Genomic DNA, 10,129 nt, shown 5'->3' on the forward strand with positions numbered 1-10,129 from the left:
CTTTTCACAATAGAAATTAAATCACTTTATGTATATAGTCCCAATTTGAAGAAGCCATAAGTATTTGGACAAATTCACTTAAAGTGTATTAAAGTTAGTACATGAAACCTTTTATTTAAAATACTAAATTCTGGAGTATAGATCCAAATTTCACATTTTAGCTTCACTCTCCAAATACATATGGTTTTGGCTGTACCTTGGTACTGGACATTACAGTGCCTTGCAAAAGTAGTCATACCCCTTGGAAACGCCTTTGACAGTGATTACAGCTGTGAGTCTTCTTGGGTAAGTATTTTAGAGCTTAACACCAGAATTGTGCAATATTAGCCATTATTATTTTCATAATTCTTCAAGCTCTATCAATATGTTGAGGATCATGTCTAGACAATTTAAAAGTCTTGCAATAGATTTCCAATCAAATTTAAGTCCAAACAATACAATACTTGGCAACTCAGGAACATTCACTGTCTTCTTTGTAAGCAACTCCAGTGTAGATTTGTCATTGTGTTGTAGGTTATTGTCCTGCTGAAATGTGAATTCCTCTTCCAGTGTCTGGTGGAAAGCAGACTGAACCAGGTTTTCCTTTAATAATTTGCCTTTGCTTAGCTCCATCCCGTTTCTTTTCATCCTGAAAAACTCCACAGTTTTTAACGATGTCAAGCATACCCATACCACAATGCAGCCACCACCATGCTTGACAATAAGGAGGAAGTTACTCAGTGATTTGTTGTGTTGGATTTGCCCTAAACATAAGGCTTTGCATTTGGGCCAAAAAGTATATTCCTTTGCAGTTTTTTTCAGTATTAACTTTAGTTCCTTGTTGCATACAAAAAATATGTTGGGGCGGCAGGTAGCCTAGTGGTTAGAGCGTTGGACCAGTAACCGAGAGGTTGCATCTCCAAGCTGACAAGGTAAAAATCTGTTCTGCCCCTGATCGGACCCATTTTTTTCAATTTTTGCCTAAAATGACATACCCAAATCTAACAGCCTGTAACTCAGGCCCTGAAGCAAGGATATGCATATTCTTGGTACCATTTGAAAGGAAACACTGAGGTTTGTGGAGATGTGAATGGAATGTAGGAGAATATAACAACAGATCTGTAAAAAGATAATACAAAGAAGAAAAAAAAACTGTTCTTCTGTATTTTTTTTTTGTACCATCATCTTTGAAATGCAAGAGAAAGGCCATCATGTATTATTCCAGCCCAGCTGTAATTTAGCTTTTGGCTACTAGATGGCAGCAGTGTATGTGCAACGTTTTAGACTGATCCAATGAACCATTGGATTTCTGTTTCAAATTTTGTATCAAGACTGCCCAAATGTGCCTAATTGGTTTATTAATAACTTTTCATGTTCAAAACTGTACATTCTCCTCAATCAATAGCATGGTATTATTTCACTGTAATAGCTACGGCAAACTGGACAGTGAAGTTAGATTAACAAGAATTTAAGCTTAATGCCAATATCAGATAGGTCTATATCCTGGGAAATGTTCTTGTTACTTACAACCTCATGCTAATCGCATCAGCCTACGTTAGCTCAACGTCCCGCAGGGGACCCACCAATCCATCTACCAATCACTGCCCTTCTTTGAGGCTTTCCAAAAGCTCCCTGGTCTTTGTAGTTGAATCTGTGCTTGAAATTCAATACATGACTGAGGGACCGAGGTATAGGTAGTTATTAATAATTAATTAGCTTTAATTTGAGGGTATAAAACATTGGCGCACTATTAGAAAAGGCGCACAGGTTAACATACACAGTTCTTCATTTTACCTGCGCCTTTTCCAATATAGTAAAGCTACAACATTCTGTTTGGAACAAATTAATGCAAATCTGAGACTTAAAGGTCACTTGTTTCCTTCTGTCTTTCTACTGGAAGGATGTTAGTTCAATGCATAAAGGTACTGGATAATTTCTTTCCAAATGCCACCCTTTATTCCCTTGAAAGTGCACTACATTTGACCAGAGACCTAGGCACATAGTACAATGTTGATATATTAGTTATGAGCAGTGGATTGGGCTGATCAACTTTAGTACTTAGTGAATGTCTTATGAGAAAATAATCATCAAAAGTGATGAGAATGGAGCGTTTTGGCCGACTGACCTTGACCTTCACAATTCATATCCAAGTTTATTATAGGCTAGGCACAGCTAGGCTATATATTATAATACATAGGCCTACGTGTATATCAACACAGCTTACATAATGCTATAACGTATATTACTTTACCTGCATTTTTTCTGTTGGATATAGGCCTGAGTCATATTGACAAGCAGCATGTTTAGCGCATAGAGGCATACCGTCTATCTGCTTGGTATCTAGGCTAGTTGTCCACGGAAAATATTTGATGAAGATGAAAGTGAAATCATTCCACAACTGCTTTTTTTGAATAGACAGTGAGAATACATTTTCATCGTTGTTGCTTATCAGGAATATGATGTGCCGAGGACCATAGCAATAGAGGTGCGGTTATAAGGCCATGTGGGTAATGACTGTTGAATGTCTATTTTTTTACTTCTAGAAGCGTCAATATCGATGTAACAGTGTTTATATAAGCATTTCTATACACACACTTGTTTTCTGCCATGAACCTTTATACAACCCTAGGAAACCTTTGTAAGAGGTCAGGTCTGGTCATAGAGTCCCCAAAAATATGTTTTTGTTTTTTTGTAGCTCAGTTTTATGGCTTGGCACAAATAATCCTTTACATGAATCAGACATAATTATGCAATCCCATACCCCTGGGGGCCATGGGGTGCTCAGTAGCACCACCAACAGTTGACTTTCTCCCAAACTTTGATGATTTTTTAATCAAGAATAGATGAACATATCCAGACATGATTTGACATGAAGGTTTAGTAAGGGGACCTTATTAAATCAAAAGAATCACACATGTCAAGCTTAAATAGTTATGGCGAAAAACACATTTCAAAAAGTGTACTACTTCAGACATTGAATTGGCATGTGCTGATGCAGTACAGTGTTATGTACGTCCTAATGAATGTACATATCATTATACACATTAATTAAAATGATATTGGCTAAGATAATGATAAAGAACAAACCGGTTAGGAAAAAACTACAAAATGGCGCAACATTTGTAGTTCATAACTTTTCCGGTTTCTGTAACATAAAAATGTATCTGTTTCATCAATTATTTAATAGAATCCGACAATATATACGACATTCAAATGAAAGTAACATTGCGCGAGAATAATTTATGAATAGTTTAAAAATGTAATCTGAAAATTCAGAAACATTAGTTTATTAGGTCACGGGCATTGCGACGCACATAACCATAACCAAAATTTTAATAATACTAACATGCTCCGCTGTTGCTAATAGTCGCATTAAAAGTATGTCACTTGTCACTTGCCTGCAACTGGCCTGGTCAGGATGGGACAACACTACAGAATGTTCACATCTGCGTGAACGTGCCTTAGGCATGCTGCAAGGAGGCATGAGGACTGCAGATGTGGACAGGGCAATAAATTGCAATGTCTGTACTGTGAGACGTCTACGACAGCGCTACAGGGAGACAGGACGGACAGCTGATTGTCCTCGCAATGGCACCACGTGTAACAACACCTGCACAGGATCGGTAATTACGAACATCACACCTGCGGGACAGGTACAGGATGGCAACAACAACTGCCAGAGTTACACCAGGAACACACAATCCCTCCATCAGTGCTCAGACTGTCCGCAATAGGCTGAGATAGGCTGGAATGAGGGCTTGTAGGCCTGTTCTGTAAGGCAGGTCCTCACCAGACATCACCGGCAACAACGTTCACTATGGGCACAAACCCACCGTCGCTATACCAGACAGGACTGGCAAAAAGTGCTCTTCACTGAAGAGTTGTGGTTTTGTCTCACCAGGTCAGATTTACGTTTATCGTCGAAGGAATGAGCGTTACACCGAGGCCTGTACTCTGGGGCGGGATCGATTTGGAGGTGGAGGGTCCGTCATGGTCTGGGGCATTGTGTCACAGCATCATCGGACTGAGCTTGTTGTCATTGCAGGCAATCTTACCGCTGTGCATTACAGGGAAGACATCCTCCTCCCTCATGTGGTACCCTTCCTGCAGGCTCATCCTGACATGACCCTCCAGCATGACAATGCCACCAGCCATTCTGCTCATTCTGTGCATGATTTCCTGCAAGACAGGAATATCAGTGTTCTGCCATGGCCAGCGAAAAGCCCGGATCTCACTGTTGAACTGTTGAATCGGAGGATGAGGGCTAGGGCCATTCCCCCCAGAAAGGTCCGGGAACTTGCAGGTGCCTTGGTGAAAGAGTGGGGTAACATCTCACAGCAAGAACTGGCAAATCTGGTGCAGTCCATGAGGAGGAGATGCACTGCAGTACTTAATACAGCTGGTGGCCACACCAGATATTGACTGTTACTTTTGATTTTGACCCCCCCTTTGTTCAGGGACACATTATTCCATTTCTGTTAGTCACATGTCTGTGGAACTTGTTCAGTTTATGTCTCAGTTGTTGAATCTTGTTATGTTCATACAAATATTTACACATGATAAGTTTGCTGAAAATAAACGCAGTAGACAGAGAGGACGTTTCTTTTTTTGCTGAGTTTACAATGAAGTATTCCTTAAATACAATAGCAATTGCAGGGTGCCAACATAAATTGTACATATTAATGAACATTCCCCTACTTTGCCTGCTTAGGTCAAGTGCCACATGTGAAGCAAGGTCTTGCACATTCTCCGATTCCCTCTTTATGCTTTCCCAGCGCTGCTTGACTTCCTTTAGGACAATTAACTCTTCCTCCTTCAGTCGTCTCAGGAGCATCACCCGATCAAAGGCTATTTTCTTTGTGAGTAGGTCAGCTCTAAATTCATAAGAATGCAATGTGGATTTGTAACTTTAATGGCAATGCTGTCTGTGTTTGCGCAACTGAACAAACACAGATAGCAAAACAGAAACATAGTTATTGTGACACACAAACATACTACTTACTTTGTCAATGCAGCTCCCAAGGCCATACATGAAGGTCTGCGGAAAGGATCTCATCTGCAGATGGTATTGCTGAATCTGGTGAGGGAAAAAGGAAACTGCACACTGCTCTTGATAGAATCACTGATCTTCAATAAGCTTACAGTATCGGCCTCACGGCCAATAGCTCTGACGAAGGCCGTGAGGCCGATACATAAGTTCATTAAAGATCAGTGATACTATCAAGAGCAGTGTGTGGTTTCCTTTTTCCCTCATCTTGTCCAACTGTTACCATGCACCTGCAAAAAAGATTGCTCAGATGTGCGAGAGCCTTTTGAATTTTTAATTGCTGAACCTGATACAAGGGTGTTGTACAGCTCTATGGCAGCTGTTAATTTTGACTTTTCTTCCAATATCTTTCTGCGCAGAGGGTGTCGTTTCTTGCATCCATCTGTCATCAAAAGGAGAATGGAATTATTTGTTAAATTGAATGGCTTTTAAATGAAAGAGAACTTAAGTGTGTGCAATTCAATTTTCATTAAATTTAACAAACCTGTCTGACGGTAGAGGTTCTGTTTCCTTTGTTTGATGCTAAGAAACAGGACTTCAATTGTTCTCTGTAGTACCTGGGGACCATCCATGTTCTCAGCTATTTCCTCTGAAATACAATAAATCTATAAATGAACACTATATCTCCAATGGTGAGTAGTTGCACTCACTTCCCAGAGGAGCATGTGAAGGTTTCTGTAACAAATTATTTGTTATGTGGGGGGTGAGTGAGCCCCAACCTGGAGGACCAGAGAATGTTTTGTCTGCCTCCTACCCTTCCACCTGTCCGGCTTGATTGCACCTGCCGGTGGAATATACCCTCTAAGGGTTAGCTCTCAGGGTCATTGGAGTACGCAAGCCTCTCCACCACATCAAGGTGACAGTCCAGGAGAGTTACATTTAGGATTTTTGATTTATTTGTATTAATTTACCTGTATTAGCCCATTGCTGAACTTCCGAGTCTCATCGCCTACACCCAAATCACTCTTAAACTTTGAGAGTCTGGGTCTCCTCATGGATTTTTTCTGAGAATTATGACAAAAACAAAACAGAATAATTAATTATTTTTAAATAAATTAAATTCATAGATATAATACTTCTAAAATAAATGTATTGATCCACACAATACACCTTCAAGTATCTTCGGGAAAATGCTGTCAAGGCTGTGGGTAACTGGTAAAAGGAGTCAGGCGCAGGAGAGCTGAGATGCGTGGAAAAGGTATTTAATAGAAGATAACACCAGTATAAACACAATACTACGGTGCGGGAAAAATACCGGTACCACGAAATAAACGGACGTAAATAACAAAACCCGGCAACAAATAACCAGCCGTCAGTAACAGCCTGAACAATAGAACAAACACGCACACAAACATGTGGGAAACCAGAGGGTTAAATAATGAACATGTAATGGGGAATTGAAACCAGGTGTGTAGAAAACAAAGACAAAACAAATGGAAAATGAAATGTTGATCGGCGATGGCTAGAAGGCCGGTGACGTCGACCTCCGAAAGCCGCTCGAACAAGGAGAGGGACCGACTCCGGCGGAAGTCATGACAGTACCCCCCCCTTTGATGCGCAGCTCCAGCAGTGCGCCGACACCTGCCTCGGGGACGACCCGGAGGGCGAGGCGCAGGGCAATCCGGATGGAGACGGTGGAACTCCCGCAGCATCGAAGGGTCCAATACGTCCTCCACCGGCACCTAGCATCTCTCCTCTGGACCGTACCCCTCCCACTCCACGAGGTACTGAAGGCCCCTCACCCGACGCCTCGAATCCAGTGTGGATCGGACTGCATACGCCGGGGTCCCCTCGATGTCCAGAAGGGGCGGAGGAACCTCCCGCACCTCAGACTCCTGGAGTGGACCAGCCACCACCGGCCTGAGGAGAGACACATGGAACGAGGAGTTAATAAGGTAATCTGGGGGAAGCTGTAAACTGTAACAAATCTCGTTCACTCTCCTCAGGACTTTGAATGGCCCCACAAACCGCGGGTCCAGCTTCCAGCAGGGCAGGCGGAGGGGCAGGTTTCGGGTCGTGAGCCAGACCCGGTCCCCAGGTGCGAACACCTCACTGCGGTGGCGGTCTGCGCTGGCTTTCTGATGCCTCACGGCCCGCTGAAGGTGCACGAGTGGCGTCCCATGTCTCCTCCGAGCGCCTAAACCAGTCGTCCACCACAGGAGCCTCGATCTGGCTCTGATGCCACGGCGCCAGAACCGGCTGGTACCCCAGTACGCACTGGAAGGGGGAGAGGTTGGTAGAGGAGTGGCGGAGTGAGTTCTGGGCCATCTCTGCCCAGGGTATGAACGCTGCCCACTCTCCCGGCCGGTCCTGGCAATACGACCGCAGAAACCTACCCACATCCTGGTTTACTCTCTCCACCTGCCCGTTACTCTCGGGGTGAAAACCTGAGGTAAGGCTGACCGAGACCCCCAGACGTTCCATTAACAACCTCCAGACCCTTGACGTGAACTGGGGACCTCGATCAGATACTATGTCCTCAGAAACCCCGTAGTGCCGGAAGACGTGTGTGAACAGGGCCTCCGCAGTCTGTTAGGCCATAGGGAGACCGGGCAAAGGGAGGAGACGGCAGGACTTAGAAAACTGATCCACCACGACCAGGATCGTGGTGTTACCCTGTGAGGGAGGAAGTCCACCGACAGGTGCGACCACGGCCGTTGTGGAACGGGTAAGGGTTGTACGTTCCCTCTGGGCAGGTGCCTAGGGGCCTTGCACTGGGCGCACACTGACCAGGAGGAAACATACACCCTCACGTCCTCAGCCAAGGTGGACCACCAGTACTTCCCACTAAGACAGCGCACTGTCCGACCGATGCCCGGATGACCAGAGGAGGGTGACGTGTGGGCCCAATAGATCAAACGGTCACGGACAGCAAACGGAATGTACAGATGCCCAGCTGGACACTGGAAGGGAGTGGGCTCTGTACGTAACGCCCGCTCAATGTCCGCGTCCAGCTCCCACACTACCGGTGCCACCAGGCAAGAGGCCGGGAGTATGGGAGTGGGATCCATGGACTGCTCCTCTGTGTCATACATCCGGGACAGTGCGTCTGCCTTTGCGTTCTGGGAACCTGTTCTGTAGGAAAGGGTGAAGAAAAAATGGGTAAAGAACATGGCCCACCTTGCCTGGCGGGGGTTCAGTCTCCTCGCCGCCCGGATGTCCTCCAGATTGTGGTGGTCCGTCCAGATGAGAAAAGGGTGTTTAGCCCCCTCAAGCCAATGTCTCCACGCCTTCAAAGCCTTGACGACAGCCAACAGCTCCCGGTCCCCCACGTCATAGTTTCGTTCCACCGGGCTGAGCTTCTCCGAAAAGAAGGCACAGGGGGCAAAGCTTTGGTGGCGTACCCGAGCGCTGAGAGAGCACGGCTCCTATCCCAGCCTCGGACGCGTCCACCTCCACTATGAACGCCAAAGAGGGATCCGGATGAGCCAGCACAGGAGCCGAGGTAAACAGAGCCCTCAGGTAACCAAAAGCCCTGTCCGCCTCATCCGACCACTGCAAACGGACCAGTCCCCCCTTCAGCAGTGAGGTAATGGGAGCCGATACCTGACCAAAACCCAGGATAAACCCCCGGTAGTAGTTGGCAAACCCTAAAAACCGCTGCACTTCCTTCAGCCAATTACGCACGGCTGAAATGCGGTCACTCTCCATCTCCACCCTTGAAGTGGAAAAGTGGTACCCTTGGAAGGAGATGGACTGTTGAAAGAACAGGCATTTCTCAGCTTTGACGTACAGGTCATGCTCCAACAGTCGACCAAGCACCCTGCACACCAGGGACACATGCTCGGCGCGGGTAGCGGAGTATATCAGAATGTTGTCGATATACGCCACTACACCCTGCCCGTGAGGTCCCGGAAAATCTCATCTACAAAGGCCTGGAAGACTGATGGAGCATTAATCAACCCGTACGGCATGACAAGGTACTCATGGTGCCCTTAGGTGGTACTAAATGCCGTCTCCCTCCAGGATACGCACCAGGTTGTAAGCGCTCCTGAGATCCAATTTTGTGAAGAAGCGCTCCCCCTGCATTGACTTGACTGCACTGGCTATGAGAGGTAGAGGGTAACTGTACCTCACAGTGATTTGGTTGATGCCTCGATAGTCAATACACAGGCGCAGACCTCCATCCTTCTTCACAAAAAAGAAACTCGAGGAGGCAGGTGAAGTGGAGGGCCGAGTGTACCCCTGCCCCAGAGATTCGGAGACATATGTTTCCATAGCCGCCGTCTCCTCTTGCGACAGGGGATACACGTGACTCCTGGGAAGTGCTGCGTCTACCAGGAGATTTATCGCACAATCCCCCCGTCGATGGGGTGGTAATTGAGTCGCCTTCTTTTTACAGAAGGCGAGAGCCAAATCGGCATATTCAGAAGGGATGCGCAAAAACATGTGATCAACAGGGGGCTCTGGGTGAGCCTGGTGCCGACTCACCTGGGGTGACACGAGAGTACCCTGCCTGCTGCCTCGACTCCCAGAGGAACCTCCCCAGCACCGACTGGCAGTGTGCCCTCTGCGGCCACAGATGGTGCATGGAACGACCCCTCCTCAGGTCGCCCTAAGTGCAGCACTTCCCAGCTCCATGGGCGTTGGAGTGGTGGTGCTGGGGGATGGAACCGACAGACCCTGATCTGGACGTCCGCTGGTAGCCAGCAGGTTATCCAGCCGGATGGACAGGTCCACCAGCTGGTCGAATGTGAGAGTGGTGTCCCTGCAGGCCAACTCCCGACGGACATCCTCGCGCAGACTGCACCGGTAGTGATCGATCAGGGCCGTTGTTCCATCCCGCGCCGGCGGTCAGGGTCCGGAATTCCAACGCGAACTCCTGTGCGCTCCTCGTCCCCTGCTTCAGGTGGACGAGACGTTCACCTGCCGCTCTACCCTCAGGCGGGTGGTCAAAGACTGCCCGGAAGTGACGGGTGAAATCCTCGAAGTGGTCCAACACCGCTTCTTCTTCCCCCCATACGGCGTTGGCCCAGGCAGGAGACGAGGGCGGCCACGCTCTCATGGCCCGAAGGAGCCGGGTGGACGGTTGCCAGGTAGAGCTCTAGCTGGAGCAAGAACCCCTGACAACCCGCCGCCATTCCATCATACTCCCTCGAGAGG

Source organism: Salmo trutta, chromosome 12 (assembly GCF_901001165.1).
Source record: "Salmo trutta chromosome 12, fSalTru1.1, whole genome shotgun sequence".
NCBI lineage: Eukaryota > Metazoa > Chordata > Actinopteri > Salmoniformes > Salmonidae > Salmo > Salmo trutta.